At 40.2% G+C, this 24,116-nt stretch overlaps 1 pseudogene; it reads left to right on the top strand.

Annotated features, from left to right (window-relative positions):
- The first annotated feature begins 89 nt into the window (after positions 1-89).
- On the top strand, positions 90-24,065 carry LOC107803474 (uncharacterized; annotated as a pseudogene).
- The last annotated feature ends 51 nt before the right edge of the window (positions 24,066-24,116 follow it).

The raw sequence follows: 24,116 nt of genomic DNA, 5'->3' as shown, positions 1-24,116 counted from the left end.
TGAAATATGTACAATGTGATGCCCAAACCCTATATTTATAGGATGATATTTAGGTAATACAAAGGGATGTCATGGTAAATTTTGAGATAATGGGGAAAGATGATGGAGGAGGTTATGGAGGTGTGGGAGTTACAACCATAATGGTAAGAAGTAGTGAGAGGTTAATATAGAATATTAGAAGGAGTAACTTCTTTAGGAGACATCCACTACATAATATAATATTTCATAACACTCCCCATTGGATTTCTATAGATAATGTGCCTCATTAAAACATTACTAAGAAAAAACCCTGTGGGAAAAAATCTTAGTGAAGCAAAAAGAGTACACATATCTTGGAATACGCATTATGTTACATCTCGCGTTTTTCGTACGTTAAAGTTTCGTCTTCAGTTAATTGACATAAACTCGGGGATGAGATTATCTTTGAGGTTAGCGTATTTATGCTATTTATAACACGCAATAACTACCATAAAGGAAAGGGTACACGAATTAAAGAAAATGAGTTTCGTTGAAGGTTGTCGAATTTAGATAAAATCCGGTCCGAGCTATAATACCCGATACTTATGGACTAGTACCATACAAGGTACCATATGACCACAATAGTATGATGTAGAAGGTGTATTAAAAATGAGTAGTATTTTAAGTAAGTTGAGACAATTCTTAATTATATGGGTAATTGGTTAATTATTGGGTAATGGGATATTACCTAATTAATTAGGGATATATGTGATAATGACTAAATGTGGCAGCCCCTCCATTTAAAATAAGTGACTAATGATCTTAATTGAAAGGTGGCATCATAAGTAACAAAGTAAGTCATGTAGTATTTGGCTTCATTGGACTTAAAGAAACAAAGTAAGAGATCTTATAATATTTTTCCTAATTCAAACATTTCAAACCGACGTCCCTCAATCTAGCAAGTTTCTGTAAGAAATCTTATAACACCTTCCTAATTCAAACATTCAAACAGACGCTATAATCTAGCAAGTTTCAATAAAATTTCTTGCAACAAAACAATTCCAACAAGAATTTTGAAATCATAGCAACGTAAAATTTTGTTGTTCTAAAGGAGTACAGTGCAACCTTTTTCAAGAATATCATACGGATTTTTCCCGCCTCCAAGTATGTTAAGGCTAAGCCCTTTCTTCATTTTGGCATGATCTCGTAATTACACGAGTTTGATAATGAGGCATAAAGAAAAATTCATATCCCGAAATTTATGTATATTTTCCTAGTCTTGTAAGTTACAATATTCTCCTTATCGGGACTTCAAATTCAATTGAGTATTTCCTTTTTTTCCCAGTCATGAGAGCAGAGAATTTATTTATATAGTATTACAGTATTTTCATTACCATCGAGCTATAATCGATAGGCAGGCCCTTATTGGGCAACCTATGATCAGATGGTAAATTATATACCGAGCCTACTGTGGTTGAGCGCCTATGAGCGAGCCCAGTTGGTCGAGATACAACGCCTAATATGGCCGAGCGCCTATGAGCGAGCCTACTATGACAGAGCAGTTATATATATATATACCCCGAGCCTTATAGGGTCGGAAAACTATTTTACTTGCTATATTGAAAGAGTTGAGTCGGTATCAGCAGGTAAGCATATGTTCAGATTATTAGTTTAGTTTTAGCTTTCTATATATTGCCTTACATACTCGGTACATTATTTTGTACTGACGTCCCTTTCTGGGAGCGCTGCATTTCGTGCGTGCAGGTTCAGACAGACAGACGGGTAGACCTCCTCAGTAGGTGTTGCCCGAGTTCAGCTTTATTGGTGAGCTCCCCGCCCTTCGGAGTTGCCGGGTCTATAAGTTTTGTGTATATCTTGTGTATGCATGTAGATAGGTTATGGCTAGGTCGGGGCCCTGTTCCGATCACCGTACATCCATCGGTAGAGGCTTGTAGACATATTCTGTCAGTTAGTGCAGTATATAGGGCTTGTAGGCCCTGTACGTATATTTTGTTGGCTTGTCAGTTATAGTAGTTATAACGGCCTTGCCGACCCAGCTTTATGTTGACATTTAGTCAGCGTTAGTCTTTATTCAGTTTTATATTTTGCTTCGCAAATTGTCTTGTAATGTGGTCCCTGGCTAAAGTATGACATTATATGTCCAGAATTCTTGAGTCGCAAGTTGGTACGCAAGGATAGATGAGGCACCGGGTGTCGGTTTTGCCCCCAGGCTCGGGGTGTGACAAAAGTGGTATCAGAGCAGTTCTTTCATAGGGAGTTTACAAGCCGTGTCTAGTAGGGTCTTGTTTATAGATGTGTGGTGCACCACATTATATAAGTAGGGGACTACAAGGCATTTAGGCTTGGCTACCCTTCTTTCAAATCTAAATCGTGTTGTAGAACTGAGTTATAGGAAATTTGAGTTAAACTTACGTGTTGGCGTTTGCATGCACAAATGACGATAACTAGGAAGGCTACGGCTAGCCAGAGGAGAGAGACAGTAGTAGGTGAGGGGACCAACAGGGTACCCCCAGTAGATGGGCCCAATCGGAGGCCCAGGGAGAGACCCCTACTCAGCCATTACCGGCTCTTCCGCCGCCTGAGGAGATTCCTAGGGAGACCGTACATCCAGTTCTCCCTCCGCTTCTATCAGATCAGGACTTGAGGAGAGCGGTGCATTTGTTGGCACAGTTGGTCGCTACCCAGCAACAGGCTAGGGCATCCGCTAGTGCAGGACCTTCTGAGGGATCTGAGAGTTCAAGGGTCCGAGAGTTTATTGCTTTGGGTCCCCCAGAGTTCACTGGGACAAATCAGAGGTATGACTCGCAGGATTTCATAGATCAGCTTCACAGGATCTTTCGGGTTATGCATGCCACGGAGAAAGAGGCAGTTGAGCTAGCAGTTTTTTGACTCAAAGATATAGCCATCCTTTGGTACGAGGGATGTGAAAGATCCAGGGGACGTGATGCACCTCTCGCTATTTGGGAGAATTTTTCAGATGCCTTCCTTGACCAGTACTTACCGCGGGAGATCCGACAGGCCCGAGTCGATCAGTTTCTAGCCCTCAAGCAGGGCAATATGAGTGTTCGAGAGTATAGTCTCCGTTTTGACTCATTGGCCAGATATGCACCATCTATAGTTGCTACTATGCGGGACAAGAGCCACAGGTTTATAGCAGGGTTGGCCCTAGAGTTGACCGAGGCATATGCCACCGCTGCATTATAGGATAGTATGGATATCTCCCAGATTCAGGCATTTGCCCAGAATATAGAAAGGGGTAGGCGTCGGCAGCAGGGTACGGAGAGGATTGAGTCAGGGCAATGTAAGAGGATGAGATTTGCCAGATCTCAGGAGCAGTCTCAGGGTAGTTATAGGCCCTAGTACTTCGAACGGCCACCTAGACCTCCGCCACCCCAGTCACAGGGTTACACGTATGACCGTTATATTCAGTCAGGACCGGGTGAGTGCTCCCAAGCGTCAAGTTTGCAGCGACAACGAGGTTTGGGGTAGATATGGCCATTTTCGCCGTAGTGTGCCATCTGCGGTAGAGGACACTTGGGCCAATGCCGAGCCGGTTTAGATGCTTGTTATACATGTGGACGTCCAGGGCATATGATGCGAGATTGCCCAAATAGAGATTTTGGGGGGGGGGGGGGTGTCGCAACCGGCGAATTCAGCAATAGGATCATCCATGTCCGTGCATCCTTCAGGGCGCGAGTCTCAGTCTTCGACTGGTAGAGGTTGATGCAGAGGTGGAGGTTCCAGTTCAGGTGGTAACCAGAATCGTAGCTATGCGTTAGCGGGTCGACAGGACCAGGAGTCTTCACCAGACGTTGTGACAGGTATGTTGACCATTTGTTCTCTTGATGCTTATACCTTGATAGACCCAGGATATCTACTTTATCGTGTATTACTCCATTTGTCGCGGGGAAATTTGGTATAGTGCCTGAAATACTAAGTGATCCTTTTGCGGTATCTACACCGATCGGAGAATCTATTATTGCTAGACGGGTTTATCGAGGTTGTACGGTGTCAGTTTGTGGTCGTCAGACCTCAGCCGACCTAGTTGAGCTAGAGATGTTGGATTTTGATGCTATCATGGACATGGACTGGTTGGCAGCTTGCTATGCCACTGTTTTTTTTTGTGTGTGTATGATGTGTACACATTAGTTATCTGAATGTATACTTGTCGGAAGTAATCTACACAGGCCTTACCCAACCTACCCACGCTCATTTAACCCATATCCTTGTTCTTTCTTTTTATACTACGCAAATATCTGGAGAAAGGTTTCATAAGACCCAGTACCTCATTTTGGGGTGCACTGGTACTATTTGTACGGAAGAAAGACGGCTCGCTGAGGATGTGTATCGATTATAGGCAACTGAACAAGGTAACTATTAAGAATAAGTATCCACTTCCAAGGATAGACGACTTGTTTGATCAGTTGCAGGAAGCTAGATGCTTTTCAAAGATAGATTTGAGGTCGGGTTACCACCAGGTCAGAGTTCGGGAGAAAAATATTCCCAAGACAGCTTTCAGGACCCGATATGGCCACTTCGAGTTCCTTGTCATGTCCTTTGGGTTGACGAATGAACCTGCCATATTTATGGACTTGATGAATAGCCTATTCCGGCCATATTTAGATCTGTTCGTGATAGTCTTTATTGATGATATTCTGGTTTATTCACGTTCAGAGGATGAGCATGTGGACCACCTGCGAGCGGTACTCCAAACCCTCCGTGATAGTAAATTATATGCTAAGTTTCTAAATGTGAGTTCTGGTTGAAGTTTGTAGCATTCTTAGGGCACGTTGTATCCGATGGAAGTATAAAGGCAGACACTCAGAAGATTGAGGCTGTGAAATCCTGGCCTAGACCTACCACTCCAACAGAGGTTCGTAGCTTTCTAGGCTTAGCAGGATACTACCGGAGGTTCGTAGAGGGTTTTTCTTCTCTTTCGGCACTATTAACGAAGTTGAGGCAGAAAGCAACTAAGTTTCAGTGGATGGAGGCTTGCGAGCGGAGTTTCCAGGAGCTTAAAACCATGTTGACTTTAGCGCCAGTTCTAGCGCTTCCAGAAGGTCCAGATGGTTATGCCATATATTGTGATGCCTCAGGTGTCGGGTTAGAATGTGTCCTGATGCAACATGGGAAAGTAATTGCGTATGCTTCAAGGCAGTTATGGAAGCATGAGCGGATTTATCCGACCCACGACCTCGAATTAGCTGCGGTTGTCCATGCACTTAAGATATGGCGGCATTATTTATATGGCGTTCATGTTGATATATTCACAGATCATAAAAGCCTGCAATACATCTTCAAGCAAAAAGAGTTGAATTTGCGACAGAGGCGATGACTTGAGTTATTGAAAGATTACGATGTTAACATTCTCTACCATCCAGGAAAAGCTACTGTTGTAGCAGATGCCTTAAGTCGCTGATCTATGGGTAGCCTAGCACATGTAGAGGCCGAAAAAAGACAATTAACTAGGGAGATTGATCAATTGGCTTGTTTGAGGGTTCGGTTGGTAGACTCTGGCAATGGTGGAGTTGTACTCCAAAATACTGCAAAATCATCTCTCGTAGCTGAAGTAAAGGAGAGGCAGTACGAGGACCTAGAGTTGGTCGAGTTGAGAGAGCGAGTTTCGTAGCAGAAGAAGCCGTTGTTAGAACTCAAGGGAGATGGGGTTCTCAGATACATCGGTCGTTTGTGTGTTCCAGATGTAGCAGGGCTACGAGACATGATTATGTCAGAGGCACATTATTCGTGGTACTCTATTCACCTGGGTCGACGAAGAAGTATCATGACATTAAGGATGTGTATTAGTGGAGCGATATGAAGAACATTGCTGAGTATGTCGCTCAGTGTCCTAGTTGCCAGCAGGTGAAGATAGAGCACCAGAAGCCTGGAGGGCTAATGCAGACTATAGAGATCCTGACATGGAAATGGGAGGCGATAAACATGGACTTTATCACGGGTTTACCTCGTTCTCATCGTAAGATCGATTCCATATGGGTGATAATCGATAGGTTCACGAAATCAGCTCATTTCCTACCGGTCAGATCTACATATACAACAAAAGATTATGCAAAATTATATATTAAAGAGATAGTGCGACTACACGGAGTACCAATATCTATTATATCTGACCGTGGGCCCAGTTTACAACACATTTTTGGAGATCATTTTAGAAAGGTCTAGGGACTCAGGTGAATCTCAACACAACTTTTCATCCACAAACTGATGGGCAAGCCGAGCGCACAATTCGGACGCTCGAGGATATGTTACGAGCATGTGTGTTGGATTTTAAAAGTTGGAATGAACATCTACCTCTTATCGAGTTTGCATATAATAACAGTTACCACTCCAGTATCCAGATGGATCCGTACGAGGCTTTGTATGGGCTTAAGTGCAGATCTCGTATAAGGTGGTTTGATGTTGGAGAATCTAGGTTACATGGGCCAGATCTAGCAGGCCATAGAAAAAGTAAAGCTTATCCGGGAGCGACTGTTGATAGCTCAGAGTCGTCAGAAGGCATATTTTGACGTGCAGCGACGAGATTTAGAGTTCGGAGTTAATAATTGGGTATTCTTAAAGGTGTCACCTATGAAGGGTGTGATGAGGTTTGGCAAGAAATGCAAACTTAGCCCATGTATTGGGCCTCATTCGGAGAGTGGGCCAAGTAGCTTATAAGTTATAATTGCCCTCGAAATTGGAGTCTGTCCATCCGGTTTTTCACGTAACTATGTTACGGAAGTGCATTGGCGATCCTACCCGAGTGGTTCCCACAGATGATGTACAGATTACAGAGGACTTGTCATACGAGGGAATTTCAGTTGCAATCCTAGACCGACAAATCCGCAAGCTACAGAATAAAGAGGTAGCCTCCATGAAGGTCTTATGGAGAAGCAAGAATGTGGAAGAGATGACATGGGAAGCGGAGGAAGAAATGAAGTCTAACTACCCCCACCTATTTCAAACTGAAGATATGACTCGAGGTGGGTGACAGAAAGGAAAACATTTTTGGTTGAGCCTCGACCTCAAGAACAACAGAGATATCATTTCGATGGGGAAATAGAGAATGGGATTAATGTTGCATTTCTATATACTTGTATGAGGTATAATGATATGACTCAGTTCGAGGGCTAGATCATAGTGGAAAGACATGATTTACCGTCATTGTTCGTTCGTGCAATTCAAACAATTTTAATTCACTAGGACATGTATGACAGTTCATTTCATCTCTTGACTTGCTGACAGAACATATGCAAAATGACTTAAAATCAGGAGAAAAAAGCTTGTGTAAGGGGGAGGGGGTGAGGGGGAAAGAAAGTAAAACATTTTTGGTTGAGCCTCGACCTCAAGAACCACAGAGATATCATTTCGATGGGGAAATAGAGAATGGGATGGAAACTTGGCTGCAAATTTTCAATCTTAGCTGGGATGTCCCTCTACCCTTTACCTCGTCCCTTAGGGATTTTGTTAGTTTGCTCGTGTAGACCCACCGCAAGCCAAATTAGAAGTAAACAGGGAGGTGCTTGATGGCAGGCTCAGCCGCTCAGGGCAATCCAATCTAAACTTTTGCAAAATTTTCAATGATCATATGGAGGGTGGTCAGAATATTTGAAGAGTAATCTATCAACTTCACTGCTGGCTATAGTTACCTGAGAGTGATTTTGCAGTATTAAGTGAAATGGGAGGGACGAGTACTCAGAACATTTTTGTTATTGTTGATGTACGAGGTTAATGTAATTGAACTTTCTTTATCCTGCAGTTAATTTTTTCCTCTTTAATATACCATCTAGGGTTCAATTGCCAAAGATGTCGACCCTGTGAAAGAAAGTTCAAAGCCAGGGAGAGCTAGTGTATTTGCTAAACGTGCTGCACAAGCAGCGGCACTGCATCTTAATAAGAAGCCAGCTTCAAGTGTTGAGGCCGATATAACTGGTGGTTCAACGATTAGTTCTCATGCTCAGCCCAAGCAGGAGGCATCTACTGCCTCGTCAAAAAACTACACTTTCAAAAAAGGTAATTGTTGCTCTCGTAGCGAGAATGCTTTTTAAGGCCTCTCTCTCTCTCTCTCTCTTCCTTTGATAATGACACAAAACATCATTTCATATTTTATATATGTTGGGTTAGAAAATATCCTGTTGTGGTGGAAGTTTTATGCTTAATGCTAGGACCTGTCATTTTGACATGTGACAGAGTGAAGTATGTTGGATCTTCATCAGGCTTTTCTCCGCTGCAAACACCTTTAAGGTAAGTGCAATAAGTTCTGTTAAAAATCTTTTTCCTGTGAGATGTTAGTTCAGTTCTCTCATTGATTCTTATATATGCTATGCTTGAGGTTGCATTTTGAATCATTTCCATCTGTTAACTTACTGTTTAATTGTGATGTCTTATTCAAGTCTTCATATGGATAGAATTACGGACTTCCACAATTAACCTGAGTATTCTCTGATATTTACTATGTACTACTTTTAGACACATAATTTACGTGATTGGCTAGTGCAGTTGCCTAACTTTCTTAGGGCAGCCTATAATGTGCTACCCGAGGAGTTGATCTTAGTACCTCACCGATGGCCGTTTACTTGAATTTCTGATTTGGATCATTTGTATGGATCAGTTGGAACATTAGTCAATTCTGTAATTGAGTTAGTGGTTGCTTATTAGCCCTAGTACTCTATCTATTTATTTGTATGAATTAAGTGGTCTTATGTGCCTATGAAAGATCTTCCATAGTCCACTTTCTGAAATTACGACTCTGTATAATCGGTAATATCTTCAAAAGTTTCCTTGAACCATTATGGAAGATAATCTGTAATATCTACAAAAGTTTCATGGAACCATTATGGGCCAAATTTTATTCAGAAGGTCCAATTAGAGATAAAAATTTGAACTTTTCTTAATAACACGCTTAAATCATAATTTCTGTTTGATTTATGTAATTTAAAGTGCTGTGAACAAGTTAAAACATTTGAAATCTTTTGATTCCTTACCTTAGCCTTATCCTTTCTCTAAATGTGAAAATAAAATAGGAACATGGGTATAAACATTTTAGTCATGAAAGGCTTATAAATAGTTTTGAAAGTACCTTATTGAAAAACAATAAAATTTAAATGTTTTGGATAATGTCGGTAAATATGAGCACTTAATGCTGTATTTCTTTAATGAGGTTTTTTCCTGCTCCAATGATTCTTAATTATGACCCCTTTGTGCTTTATATGGCAATACTACTATGGGGATTAAAATGGTTTTTTCTTGTTATTCTTTGTGCACAGAATGGATTGACTTGTTTAGTTAATATTCCCTTTATTCATTGTGAACAGAATGCTCTATGTCTCTATTGGATTTGTCAGTAACTCCTTTATTTTTAAAATCACGTCATCAACACACATGATTGCAGGGGTCCAACATATGGTTACAGGGGCAAAGTGGTTCTTGCATTTGAGGAAAATGGGTCCTCTAAAATTGGTGTCAGATTTGATAAATCAATCCCAGAGGGTAATGATCTTGGCGGTCTGTGCGATGAAGATCATGGGTTCTTTTGTGCTGGTAATACTCTAGTGCCTCATTTAACTCATGGTCCGCTTTTGTTGCCCGGCTCAGTTATGCCGAATAACAGAGCATGTCTTTTCGGTGGCCTGATCTTTTTTTCTTCCACAGCTGACTTGCTCCGCCTTGATAGCTCAAGTACTGATGAAATTGATAAACTTGCTATCAATGAACTCTTTGAGGTATTTGCTAATATACCTCTCGGTGATACTATTCCATTTCAAAGTCGAGTGTCCTTGGTTTATTTACTATGTTTTATATATGTAGGTTGCTTCAAATGAAAGTTGTTAGAGATAGCTATGTAAATGTTAGAGATAGCTATGTAATTGTCCCACATTGGAATAAGAGTAGTATTCTCTTTGTATAGAGTAGCTATAAATAGCACCTCTTGTATTGCATCACACACAATATCAATATATCATATTTTCTCCCGTGCCTTCTCACATGGTATCAGAGCTATCGTGAGAGATTTATCGCTGTGCATAAATTCTAGCGATTCCGGGAAGTAAAATCAGTCACCAGAACCCTTTTTTTCCGGCGACTTTCAAAGTTGTTTTGCGTCTGCTTTGTCTCGGTCAGTGTTGTGCACAAAATCCAACACTACCACAAGAGTAGTCACTGTCCGGCGACCAAATCCCAGTGAAAATCTCCGGCGGTACTGTAGCTGCCCAAAGAAAATTTCCGGCGAAGTTCCAACGTTGCGTGGGCCACCTTCCGGCCATTTTTTGGCGACGACTCTTCAGGACAGATTGTTTCCCTTGCAATTCCGAGCCTACCCATCCAGGTTACACCAAATTCCGACCACTTTTTATTTTTCCGGCGTGAATAGTGATTTCAAAAAGTTGACTTCCGGCCATTTTTTGAAAAAGTTCCTTCAGAACAGTTGGGTCTTCTGGTAATTCCGATCCTACCCCTACTGTTTTTATTTCATTCCGACCACTTTGAATATTTTCCGGCTGCAACAGTAACTTTCCAACTGCTACAGTAGTTTACTATTCTGGTTCAGTGTTCCTTACTCTATTTTCAGTGGATTACAGTTGATTATTTCTCTTATTTGGTAATAATTTACAAGATGTCTTTGGGAATTGATGTTTTTGGGTCTAAAAGCATGAGTTCTGGAAACTCTAATGTTATGATTACCTCGGAACCTTTAATGGGAGGTTCAAACTACTTAGCTTGGGCTTCATCTGTCGAGTTGTGGTGTAAAGGTTAAGGTGTGCAAGATCATCTGATTAAACAGTCTAGCGAAGGAGATGAAAAGGCGATAGCGCTTTGGGCAAAAATTGATGCTCAATTATGTAGCATCTTGTGGCGTTCTATTGATTCTAAGTTGATGCCTTTGTTTCGGCCATTCCAGACATGTTATTTGGTTTGGGCAAAGGCTCGTACGTTATACACTAATGATATATCTCGCTTCTATGATGTGATATCACGGATGACAAACTTAAAGAAGCAAGAATTAGATATGTCTACTTACTTGGGTCAGGTACAGGCAGTCATGGAGGAATTTGAGACATTGATGCCAGTTTCTGCTAGTGTGTCAAAACAACAAGAGCAGCGACAGAAAATGTTTCTAGTTCTTACACTCGCTGGACTTCCTCATGATCTTGATTCAGTACGAGACCAGATTTTGGCGAGTCCGACTGTCCCTACAGTTGATGAATTATTCTCTCGATTACTTCGCCTTGCTGCAGCACCAAGTCACCCAGTGATTTCATCACAGATACTTGATTCCTCTGTTCTTGCATCCCAGACAGTGGATGTTCGGGCATCTCAAGCTATGGAGAATAGACGAGGAGACAGTCGTTTTGGGAGATCTAGACCCAAGTGTTCTTATTGTCACAAACTTGGACACACTCGTGAAATGTGTTATTCCTTAAATGGCCGTCCACCCAAAAATGCCTACGTTGCTCAGAGCGAGACTACAGGTAACCAGGGCTTTTCTGTATCTAAAGAAGAATATAATGAGCTCCTTCAGTATCGAGCAAGTAAGCAAACATCTCCACAAGTAGCCTCAGTTGCCCAGACTAACACTCCTATTGCTGGTAATTCTTTTGCTTGTGTTTTCCAGTCTAGTACTCTTGGACCATGGGTCATGGACTCAGGCGCTTCTGATCATATCTCTGGTAATAAATCACTTTTGTCGAATATTGTATATTCACAGTCTCTTCCTACTGTTACTTTAGCCAATGGATGTCAAACTAAGGCAGAAGGAGTTGGACAAGCCAACCCATTGTCTTCTATCACCCTAGATTCCGTTTTTATGTTCCTGGTTGTCCTTTTAGTCTTGCATCTGTTAGTCGTTTGACTCGTGCCCTCAATTGTGGTATATATTTTATTGATGATTCTTTTATTATGCAGGACCGCAGTACGGGACGGACAATTGGTACAGGTCGTGAATCAGAAGGTTTTTACTACCTTAACTCGCTCAGTCCTTCCACAACATGTCTAGTTACAGATCCTCCAGATCTAATCCACAGACGTTTAGGACATCCGAGTTTATCCAAACTTCAAAAGATGGTGCCTAGTTTATCCAGTTTGTCTAGATTAGATTGTGAGTCGTGTCAGCTTGGGAAACATACCCGAGCTTCCTTTACGCGTAGTGTTGAGAGTCATGCAGAGTCTGTTTTCTCCTTGGTTCATTCTGATATATGGGGTTCAACCTTGGGATTTCGTTATTTTGTTAGCTTTATTGATGATTACTCAAGATGTACTTGGCTTTTCTTAATGAAAGATCGTTCTGAGTTATTCTCTATATTCCAAAGTTTTTGTGCTGAAATCAAAAACCAATTTGGTGTCTCTATCCGCATTTTTCGCAGTGATAATGCCTTAGAATATGTATCTTCTCAGTTTCAGCAGTTTATGTCTTCTCATGGAATTATTCATCAGACATCTTGTCCTTATACCCCTCAGCAAAATGGGGTTGCAGAAAGAAAGAATAGGCACCTTATTGAGACTGCTCGCACACTTCTAATTGAGTCTCGTGTTCCGCTGCGTTTTTGGGGCGATGCAGTTCTCAGCTTGTTATTTGATTAATAGGATGCCTTCATCTCCCATCAAGGGTCAGATTCCACATTCAATATTGTTTCCCCAGTCAGCCTTATACCCTCTTCCACCTCGGGTTTTTGGGAGCACATGTTTGGTTCATAACTTAGCCCCGGGGAAAGGTAAGTTAGCTTCTCGTGCTCTCAAGTGTGTTTTCCTTGGTTATTCTCGTGTTCAGAAGGGATATCGTTGTTATTCACCTGATCTTCATAGGTACCTTATGTCAGCTGACGTCACATTTTTTGAGTCTAAACCTTTCTTCACAACTGATGTCACTTCTGCTGACCACCATGACATATCTGAGGTCTTACCTATACCGACTTTTGAGGAGTTTAGTAATCCTCATCCACCTTCAACCACAGAGGTTTCACCCATACCAACTTTTGAGGAGTCCAGTGTTATCCCTCCTAGTTCCCCAGCCACAGGAACACCACTCTTGACTTATCATCGTCGTTCGCGCCCTACATCAGGCCCATCTGGTTCTCGTCCTGCACCTGACACGGCTCCTACTTCGGATCCTGCTCCTAGTACACCGATTGCACTTCGAAAAGGTATACGGACCACACTAAACCCTAATCCTCATTATGTTGGTTTGAGTTATCATCGTCTGTCATCTCCCCATTATGCTTTTATATCTTCATTGTCCTCGATTTCCATCCCTAAGTCTACAGGTGAAGCATTGTCTCAACCAGGATGGCGACAGGCTATGAGTGACGAGATGTCTGCTTTACATACAAGTGGTACATGGGAGCTTGTTCCTCTTCCTTCAGGTAAATCTACCGTTGGTTGTCGTGGGTTTATGCAGTCAAAGTTGGTCCCGATGGCCAGATTGATCGACTTAAGGCACGTCTTGTTGCCAAAGGATACACTCAAATATTTGGGCTAGATTACCGTGATACCTTCTCTCCAGTGGCTAAAGTGGCATCAGTTCGCCTTTTTCTATCCATGGCTGCAGTTCGTCATTGGCCTCTCTATCAGTTGGACATTAAGAATGCCTTTCTTCATGGTGATCTTGAGGATGAGGTTTATATGGAGCAACCACCTGGTTTTATTGCTCAGGGGGAGTCTCGTGGCCTTGTATGTCGCTTGCGTCAGTCACTTTATGGTCTAAAGCAGTCTCCTCGAGCCTGGTTTGGTAAGTTCAGCACGGTTATCCAGGAGTTTGGCATGACTCGTAGTGAAGGTGATCACTCTGTGTTTTATTGCCACTCTGCTTCAAGTCTATGTATTTATCTGGTAGTCTATGTTGATGATATTGTTATTACGGGCAATGATCAGGATGGTATTACTAATCTGAAGCAACATCTCTTCCAACACTTTCAAACTAAGGATCTAGGTAGATTGAAGTACTTTCTAGGTATTGAGGTTGCTCAATCTAGCTCAGGTATTGTTATTTCTCAAAGGAAATATGTGTTAGACATTCTTGAGGAAACAGGGATGACAGGTTGCAGACCTGTTGACACGCCGATGGATCCGAATTGTAAACTTCTGCCTGGACAGGGGGAGCCGCTTAGCGATCCTGCAAGCTATAGGCGGCTGGTTGGTAAATTAAATTATCTCACAGTGACTAGGCCCGACATTTCTTATCCTGTGAGTGTTGTAAGTCAGTTTATGAATTCTCCCTGTGATAGTCATTGGGATGCAGTTGTCCGCATTATCCGGTATATAAAATCGGCTCCAGGTAAAGGATTACTGTTTGAGGATCGAGGTCATGAGCAGATCGTTGGGTACTCGGATGCTGATTGGGCAGGATCACCTTCTGATAGACGTTCTACGTCTGGATATTGTGTTTTAGTAGGAGGAAATTTGGTGTCCTGGAAAAGTAAGAAACAGAATGTAGTTGCTCGGTCTAGTGCAGAAGCAGAATACCGAGCAATGGCTATGGCAACATGTGAACTAGTCTGGACCAAACAATTGCTCAAGGAGTTGAAATTTGGTGAAATCAGTCGGATGGAACTTGTGTGCGATAATCAAGCTGCACTTCATATTGCATCAAATCCGGTGTTTCATGAGAGAACTAAACACATTGAGATTGATTGTCACTTCGTCAGAGAAAAGATACTCTCAGGAGATATTACTACGAAGTTTGTGAGATCGAATGATCAACTTGCAGATATTTTCACCAAGTCCCTCACTAGTCCTCGCATTGATTATATATGTAACAAGCTCGGTACATATGATTTATATGCTCCGGCTTGAGGGGGAGTGTTAGAGATAGCTATGTAAATGTTAGAGATAGCTATGTAATTGTCCCACATTGGAATAGGAGTAGTATCCCCTTTGTATAGAGTAGCTATAAATAGCACCTCTTGTATTGCATCACACACAATATCAATATATCATATTTTCTCCCGTGCCTTCTCACAAAAGTAAAAGTAGTCCTCTAGTTTTGTTCATCAAAGACATTGAGAAGTCTATGGTGGGAAACCCTGAGGCTTATGCTGCTTTCAAGATTAAGCTCGAACATTTGCCAGAGAATGTTGTTGCCATAGCATCCCTTACCCAGTCGGACAACCGAAAGGAGAAAGTATGCAGTGACGGTTATTTTCGCATTCCTTCAGGATAAAGAAATTGGCTTGTGATTCTGATTGCCTTACCTTATGCTTTACAGTCGCATCCTGGTGGCCTGCTATTTACGAAATTTGGAAGTAACCAAACCGTATTGCTTGACCTTGCCTTCCTAGTATGTACAACTTTTTTTCCCATTGTCTTTTCTTTTGGTTTTCTATTTCTTGTTTTCGGTGTTGTACCTAAGAATTTCAATGGAATGTAAATATCCACGTCTGAGGGGAGATGTTTTAATATGGATTTTCATTTATTTTATTGATCCTATGACTGACACTATGGATTCCCTAAGTCTTTCTAATTGGTCATTAAGAATTGTATAGTTTGGGAGCATACAATACAAAACAAACTTTTTTCCTCATGATATAATATGTTGTGGTCTAGGGTTTCAAAGGTGGGTGTCAATTGGGTTTTCAGAAAATGGCTATTGGACTTACCCAACCTACCAAAACCCATTTAATTGATTTCCTCATACTTTGTTCTTATACAATGTCCCCAAGGGCCAGCTAATGCGTGGCTCGAAACATGGTGGATGATGGGCCTATCCCTCTACTCGTGTCCACTTAAATACTAGGCTTTTGTCTGCGGTTGGTTTGAACCTGTAACATACGCCTAACCCACACATCACATGCTGTGTTCTTGTGTTCTTACCCCCGGGGTCCTATTCCTATCCATTTTCCTCATCTTTTAATTTCTCAAACTACTTTTACCCATCCATGTCTCTTATATTTATATGTGTGTGTCTGAAAAATAACTTTCTGATGGCAATTGTTTTTTTTTGTGTGTGTGTGTATGATGTGTACACATTAGTTATCTGAATGTATGCTTGTCGGAAGTAATCTACACAGGCCTTACCCAACCTACCCACGCTCATTTAACCCATATCCTTATTCTTTCTTCTTATACTACACAAATATCTCTATCTTATTCATTTTGTACCAGATATACCTTTCCACTCAGAGGCGGATCCAGAATTTGATGGATGCGGGTGCCACCAGATTTAATGTAAACTTATCAATAATCAAAGCGATTAAATTGGGATGTAAATTTGATCTGACTCATTTTGTATTAATTCACTTCCTTTCGATTCGATCCATTTTGAAATTACTTCGGTTTTCTTTACAAAAATTTTGATGCATAAATACCTAGATGATAACCATACAAAAAAATTTTGTCTTTTTTTTATCAAGGAAAAATAAATTAGATGGATAAAAAAGAAAAATAACTAAAATTAAATACATATAAAACTTTTGTGATCTAGAAACTAGAAAAAAAGCAAATATAACTTTATAATTTAAGAAAATAATAAAAATAGAATTGCACAAAGAGAGTTACAAAGGTGAAAAAAGTAAAAGAAATTAAGAAACAGACAAGAAAAAGGAAGATAAAAAGGGGTAAGTAGAATTGGAATGCTAAAAGCGTGAAATGAGTGTCGATCACAGGTATTTTGGCTGAAAAGTTGGCCCTCAAACCATGGCACCCACAACCACTTTTGTTAATCCGGGTGCCACTCGTTCTTTATCTACGTTCTTTTGCGTGAAATGTCAGTATACACAGGAAATTTTACCCGAGCAACCGGGTGACGGACCACCCCTTCTTGTCTACATAGATCCGCCCCTGTTTCCACTATTACCAAATCTCATATATTTCAATCACCAAAACTAATGTGTGTATGATGTGTACACATTAGTTATCTGAATGTATGCTTGTCGAAAGTAATCTACACAGGCCTTACCCAACATACCCACGCTCATTTAACCCATATCCTTATTCTTTCTTCTTATACTACACAAATATCTCTATCTTATTCATCTTGTACTAGATATACCTTTCCACTATTACCAAATCTCATATATTTCAATCACCAAAACTACTACCACCCACCAATGGCCACTAGTAAGTTTTCTTTCACCCACGTGCATATATATGTAGATGCATATGTATGATGTGTCATTGTGTACGAGGGAGGGAGTTATAGAGAGAAAATGCTACAGGGAGGGGCATGAAGAAGTGGTGTCTTTTGCTGGGGTGATCTAGGGGTGGGTATCGGTTGGTTCGGTTTGATTGTGAATGTTATTAGTTCGGTATATCAGTTATCGGGTATCGGTTAATCGGTTATCAATCGTTATCGGTTTACCCGATAAGATAACTCAATTTTAGAGCGAAAAAGCATAGTGTATAACACTAATTGATCTTATAATCTTGACCCCTTTCAGTTATATTTTAAAGAGGGAACACAAGTTTCACGAACACATGTCTACCCTCGTCAAAAAGTTTGTCCAATTATAAATAGCAAACTTTGCTCAAATATACTTTCATATTCATACTCAAATGAACATCAATGAGATTATGAAATAAAAGAGGATGACTTCACCATATTAACTTGCATCCGACCAAGACAATGAATGAAAAACTCATTATTAATCTTCATCAAACGTGTGTTATATTGTTTAAGATAGAAACATTAAATTTACTGATACCATAAAATGCATTGATCCAACAATTGTAGCAAGAGTAACAATATATTTTGGAAAAGTGGCACATGTACTCAGTCGCTTGGAAGCAAGCTACCTTGACCATCTTCCGAAGTTCTAAATAATTTACTGATCAAAGGCGGTAAGGGCGGATTGCTCTACATTCAGTCACACCACAGTGACCCCGAAGCGATATTCTTCTAGTTGCGGGACGAAATCCGACAGCCAATTGCTGGCTTTGAAAAACCAGGACAATGGTAATCACAAAAGCTGCTTTCGTATAAGGAATTTAAGAGATTTGCTCAAGTCCAGTTGTCCAGACACAATAGAAACAACACAAAATAGTAGTAGCAATTACACCTTAAAAATTAAGAAATCCAAATATAGTACTAATAGAGAATGAAACCTTAAGGTGACTTTATATAATTAAGGGTAAAATTATAGTTTTGATATAGCTTATTGGGTTATCGGTTAAACTGTTAATAAAATTGGCCAAACCGAGACCCGAACCGATAACCCAGTAGTCTAATAATATCAAACCGTTATCGAATCATTATTCCAATATCCCGATACCAATAAACCAATTCGGTTCGGGCTATCGGTTTTACCCTATATATGCCCAGCCCTAGGGTGGTCGGGGGAAGAGGGTGGCAGGTGTGGTGTACTAATAAGTTGACTAGAACATGTTGCTATAGTTATGTGCCTTCAAATCCTTTAAGCTTCTGCCTTACCACCCACCCCCTAATTCCGAGACCACCACTACCACCCCCCCCCCCCCCAAAAAAAAAAGAAGAAGAAGAAACTTAACATTTCTTAAACCCACACCAAACCCATTAAAAATGGGTTTGAAACCTGTTTTGACCATTGCGTGCTAAACCATTTTTACGAACTAATATGGTTCATATGAGTCAGATACCGACGGACCTATGGACTTTGGTTTTACGTGCTAGCTCTACTCGACAATTGTGTAGTAAAGAGTAGTCGTCATTATTATTAAATTTCTTTTGATAAGTTGTTATTGGTTATCCAAAAAAGTTGTTTTTCTTGTTATTATTATTCTTTTGATAAGGTCTATTGTTGTTATTATTATTGGCATCTCCTTGGAGCTTCTAGGTGAACTTTTGGTTATTACGAATTGCATTCTGGAAGTACTTGCCTCTTTCAAATGGTTGACTAATATGCGTTGAATGGCATCTCTTTCCAGGATAATTTTGGTAGGCTGCATGATAGAAGCAATGAAACCCCCAAGACAATGAAGCAGCTCACCCGCCTGTTCCCCAACAAAGTTACCATACAGATTCCTCCGGTACTTTCAGTTTATGTTTAGACTGCCAAGTGCCAACTGTATTAAATTTTGATTTAAGTATGTAATATGGATCTTCTTGTGGCAGGATGAAACCTTATTGTCAGACTGGAAGCAACAGTTAGATCGGGATATGGAAACTATGAAATCTCAGTCAAACATAGCAAGCATTCGCAATGTGAGTGCTCTATTCTGACCAGCTAAGGGCAAAAACCTTTTATCTTAGATCCCTTCATTGTTTTTGGGTTGTGGATTTTGTAGGACACATAGGCAAAACCATGAACATTTCTTTAGCACTTCAATTTTCATTTTCTTACTGTCTTGTCCTGGATTCAGCTGAAAGGCTGAAACCACCTTCTCATCAGCGCATCCCTTGCCAGAAGAAAAGTTAATTTTATTCCACCACTTGTGGAGTTAGCATAAGATAATATTTACAATTGACAGTTTATGATGATTTGTATAAGAAAGATAAATGAGTATGATGCTTATGGAAATGTATCCTCAATGAACTGATTTATTGAGCTGTTCTAACTATATGTGCGATTTCAGGTTTTGAATCGAAACAGAATTGATTGCCCTGACCTGGAAACTTTATGCATAAAAGATCAAGCCCTCACAAACTAAAGTAAGTGTTTTCTCGTAGTTTTAGGCCTTTTAGCTTTGAAATCGTTTACTTGATTATAACAGTCTATCATATTTCTTGATGTGGCTGTCAAGGCATTGAAAAGATAATCGCCTGGGCTTTGAGTCATCACTTTATGCATGAATCTGAGTCTTCCGTGAAGGACGCCAAGCTAGTTATCTCCGGTGAAAGGTCAAATTTAATTTTCACTCTCTAGTCCATAATGTTATAACATGTAAAGAAAGTGTCCTCTTATTTCACGTCTCTAGGGGGCGAAGGTTGTTTTGGGTTGTTTTACATTTCACTGAAATGTCTTTTTATTTGCAGCATTGCTTATGGGCTCAATATCTTGCAAGGCATTCAGAGTGAAACCAAGAGTTCAAAGAAATCCCTCAAGGTGGCTCTGATTTTTCTTCTCGACTGTGCAAATTTACTTCTTAAAAAGGTGCTTCTCATTCTGAATTACCTGAAATCTGAGATGGATACTTGACTTTCAGGATGTAGTTACTGAAAATGAGTTCGAGAAGAGACTACTCGGGGACGTAATTCCACCTAGTGATATTGGTGTTACTTTTAATGACATTGGGGCCTTGGAAACTGTCAAGGATACTCTGAAAGAATTGGTGATGTTGCCTCTTCAAAGACCAGAATTGTTTTGTAAAGGACAGCTGACCAAGGTAAAGGAATTTGCTTTATGTTGAAGTCCATTTGGATCTTCTTTCTTCTCTCCCCCCCCCCCCCCTTGGAGTAGCTGTCCAAGGTTAAAGTAATTTGCGTTATGTTGAAGTCCATTGGGATCTTTTTTCCTCCCACGGTTTTTTTTCTGGGGGGGTGGGGGGGTGGGTGGGTGGGGGTTGAGGCAGATAGAACTTGGTCGTCAAGTATGCACTCATGTTTCTGAACAAGATGCTATCTACAGCCTTGCAAGGGAATATTGCTCTTTGGACCTCCAGGTACTGGCAAAACAATGCTTGCAAAAGCTGTTGCTACTGAGGCTGGTGCAAACTTTATAAACATATCAATGTCAAGCGTTACGTCAAAGGTATCACTGATATCTGCTTTCTGTTGTTTTATATCTGACTGGCCCTTCTTAAAATGGTTGACAGCTTTTTCTTATCAGTGGTTCGGTGAAGGAGAGAAGTATGTCAAAGCAGTCTTGACGTTAGCTAGTAAAATAGCGCCTAGTGTTGTTTTTGTTGACGAGGTTGGTGACATTTTCTGCAGCTATTGCTGGGCTAAGCTCTTTTCCTATATAGATTACAAAGGTAGGTTTTCTTATTTCACACCCTAAAAAGTTATAAAGTTTTCTTTATATCGTTCTTTGTTTATATTGTCCTTTTGCCTCCATTTCTTCTTGTCTACTAGGTGGATAGCATGTTAGGAAGACGAGAAAATCCAGGAGAGCATGAAGCTATGTGAAAAATGAAGAATGAATTCATGGTAAATTGGGATGGTTTGCGTACAAAGGATAAGGAACGAGTGCTTGTGCTTGCTGCAACAAATAGACCCTTCGACCTTGATGAAGCAGTTATTAGGAGGCTTCCGCGCAGGTAAAATTTGAATAAATTATTTCCTTATGATTTGCGTAAGTGTAACTGATTGATCAATGATTGATTTTTAAATGATTTACGGCTACTGGTGCTCCAATGATTGATCAATACAGGTTGATGGTAAACGTGCCAGATGCTCCAAACAGAAAGAAAATTTTAAGAGTGATATTGGCGAAGGAAGAATTAGCGCCAAATGTAGATGTTGAAGCTATTGCTAATATGACGGAAGGGTACTCAGGGAGTGATTTAAAGGTCTGGATCAAGATTACTTGCACTTCCTAATGCATTTGTTTTTGCAATACCTCCTTCAAAATAACTGCATTATTTTTAAATCTACATTTGATATCGTACTTGCTGCTGTCTGAAATTTCCAATCCCAGAATTTATGTGTAACGGCTGCGCATTGCCCGATTAGAGAAATTTTGGAGAAAGAGAAGGTCAGTTGCTTGAGTTCATTCTAGTTGTTTGTTATAATTCTGTGACCTTCCAACATTTGGTTGAATTGGTGACCTGGATCACAACATACAAAAGCGCTATTACTAATTTTGTTTGGAAGTCTTTTTGTTCTAGCTTCATGATGTGTTTCCTTTGGCGATGTCTTAAATTAATTGGTCATCGTCATCTCCTATGGAGTCTTTACACTTTAATCTGCTAAATTTATTGACTTATTGTTCTTTATTTTTGGTGCATGATTTCAGGAGAAAGCATCGGCAGTTGCAGAGAACAGGCCAACTCCGGCGTTGCGTAGTAGTGCAGACATCCGTCCACTTAACATGGATGATTTTAAGTATGCACATGAACAGGTACACAATTGCACGTACTGTGGTTAATCTGATTTTTGTGCCATTCATTCTACTTTCTCTGCAGAGTATTTGGGGTTCAGGAGAAATGTTAGTAGGCTTTATTTACTGCCAAGAAAAGTTTTTAGTAGGCTTTATTTACTGCCAAGAAAAGTTTGGGACTTTCTCATGGATCTTTCTGATATCACACTGTTGCAGATTTTCTAATCAAATTCTCTTTTGAAAATAAACAACTAATCCGCCTTAGATACACTTTCAAGATCGAATTTCTAGTTTGTAGTTCATACCCAGGCACAAATCCACTTGCCAACTGATCTGAGTTTGAATTGGTGAACTAACGATCTACAATAAGGAGGCAGCTCCAGGAAGGTAGCTCTTTCATCCAGTTCCTTCAGTGGACTTGGGCTCCAAATCCACATCCACTTCACAACAAAGAAAGAGAATGCAGGGATCATAGAGGAAGGAATCGAACATCTCTCGTAACGTCAGATATATATGTACTCAAGTGATTAGTTTTTATTTATTTATTCGATGGTGCGAGATACAGATTTGGGATTTGAGAGCTGTTGTCAAAAAATTATGGGGTAAATCATGTTGACTGGTTTGTTGAACTACTTCTCAGCAGCATGCAGAAGACATGAGAGATCAACAACATTCAACCAGTTAAACACAACAAATCACATTGACTGGTTGAATGTTGTCGGTCTCTCATGTCTTCTACATGCTACTGTGAAGTAGTTCAAAAAGGAATTTTGTTCATGTGATTGCACAAGAGACCACCACAACATTTCGGGGTTTCGATCAGCTAGTCTATATATGTAACTTGAAAGATCAATAGCTCCTCAAACTGATATAATCCTCTCTTAGCGAGTGGCTTTCATTCGTCACTGTTTCATGGAGAAATGATTCTCTATTTATGCTAGTATCTCCTAGTCAGCCACTAGTATAGGTACTTGTACCTTCACTGGCTGGCCTTTGCTTTTAAGCCACCAAGCTTCAATCTGATGATCAAATATAGTCTCAAATTCCACTAGTCTTCTCTTCTAGCCTGGTATACACAGTGGTTTTTTTAATTTTACAGAGCCTAATTATATGTGGTGAGTGTCTTAGTTCATCAGCTAATTGCTTTGGCCCCTATACAGAAAAAACACCATCTCCACGGTGGTGCATGACTGGTAATAATGTGGTAGGAGGATGTCCAGGGTAAAGCCACTGTTGGGGGTCCGAGGAACTTGGGCTCTTAGTCTTGTGAGCTCAAATTCCAGTCTTTAGGCAGCTGATCTTGTTTGGTGCCTCATTTCAGTAAATTCTAGCGGGTCCACTTACATAAATCTATGCTCATCTCTTATCTTTGTTGTTATGCTTGCACACTTCAGTAGACCCTGTATCTGTAATGAAGAACTAATGTTGAGTTCATGCTATCAGATGACCATCACAATTGGTGACTCCATATATAGCAGCTAATTCATTTCAGATGGAATAGATAGCAGCTAAATTGATAACCTCAATCTAAATATCATGTCCTTCTTGAAATGTTGCTGCATAGGCGATGTAGATATCATATTCTTATTGCAAGCTTTTGTATTTGACCTACCTGGATGACCAACCAGGAATCTTTGATGGTTTTGTACCAATTTGTGCAAATGAAATTGTTTCTTGTTAGCGTGGGGAAAAATGTTTAAGTACTACTACTTTCTTGGGCCCTTGTGTGTTTTTCTTGCTTTATCATCACTGTGGAGTATAGTTTGGTATAGTGTGTAAGTGTGTATGCATTTAGTTGATTCATGACTTGTTTATGTGTCAATGAATTCAGGTATGTGCTAGTGTATCCTCGGAATCTTCAAACATGAATGAGCTTCTCCAGTGGAATGACTTATATGGAGAAGGTGGATCAAGGAAGAAAACATCTCTCAGCTACTTCATGTAGAGGAAATATGTAACTATATACCATTGGTTTATTTATTTTCTTGTTCTGCAACCCGAGATGGCAGTGGGACCTACATGGATAATCCATTTCAGGTTCCCCTCAGGCCCTTCTATATCATATTAGTTCATAGGATTTTATCTTAGGAATTGCTAGTCTTAATGAGTCTCTCAAATCTTGTCTTATCCAATTTTCTCCTTTGTAGGTCTCTTCTCTGTATATACGAGTTGACTAATTCAATAACTGTATTCTAATATTCTTTTTCTGTATTGAATATTGTATAGTTTGAATTCCTATGATGAAGCGGGCAAACTTGTTAG

Source organism: Nicotiana tabacum, chromosome 12, assembly GCF_000715075.1.
Source record: "Nicotiana tabacum cultivar K326 chromosome 12, ASM71507v2, whole genome shotgun sequence".
Classification (NCBI taxonomy): domain Eukaryota; kingdom Viridiplantae; phylum Streptophyta; class Magnoliopsida; order Solanales; family Solanaceae; genus Nicotiana; species Nicotiana tabacum.
This window is presented reverse-complemented; position numbering and strand designations above follow the sequence as displayed.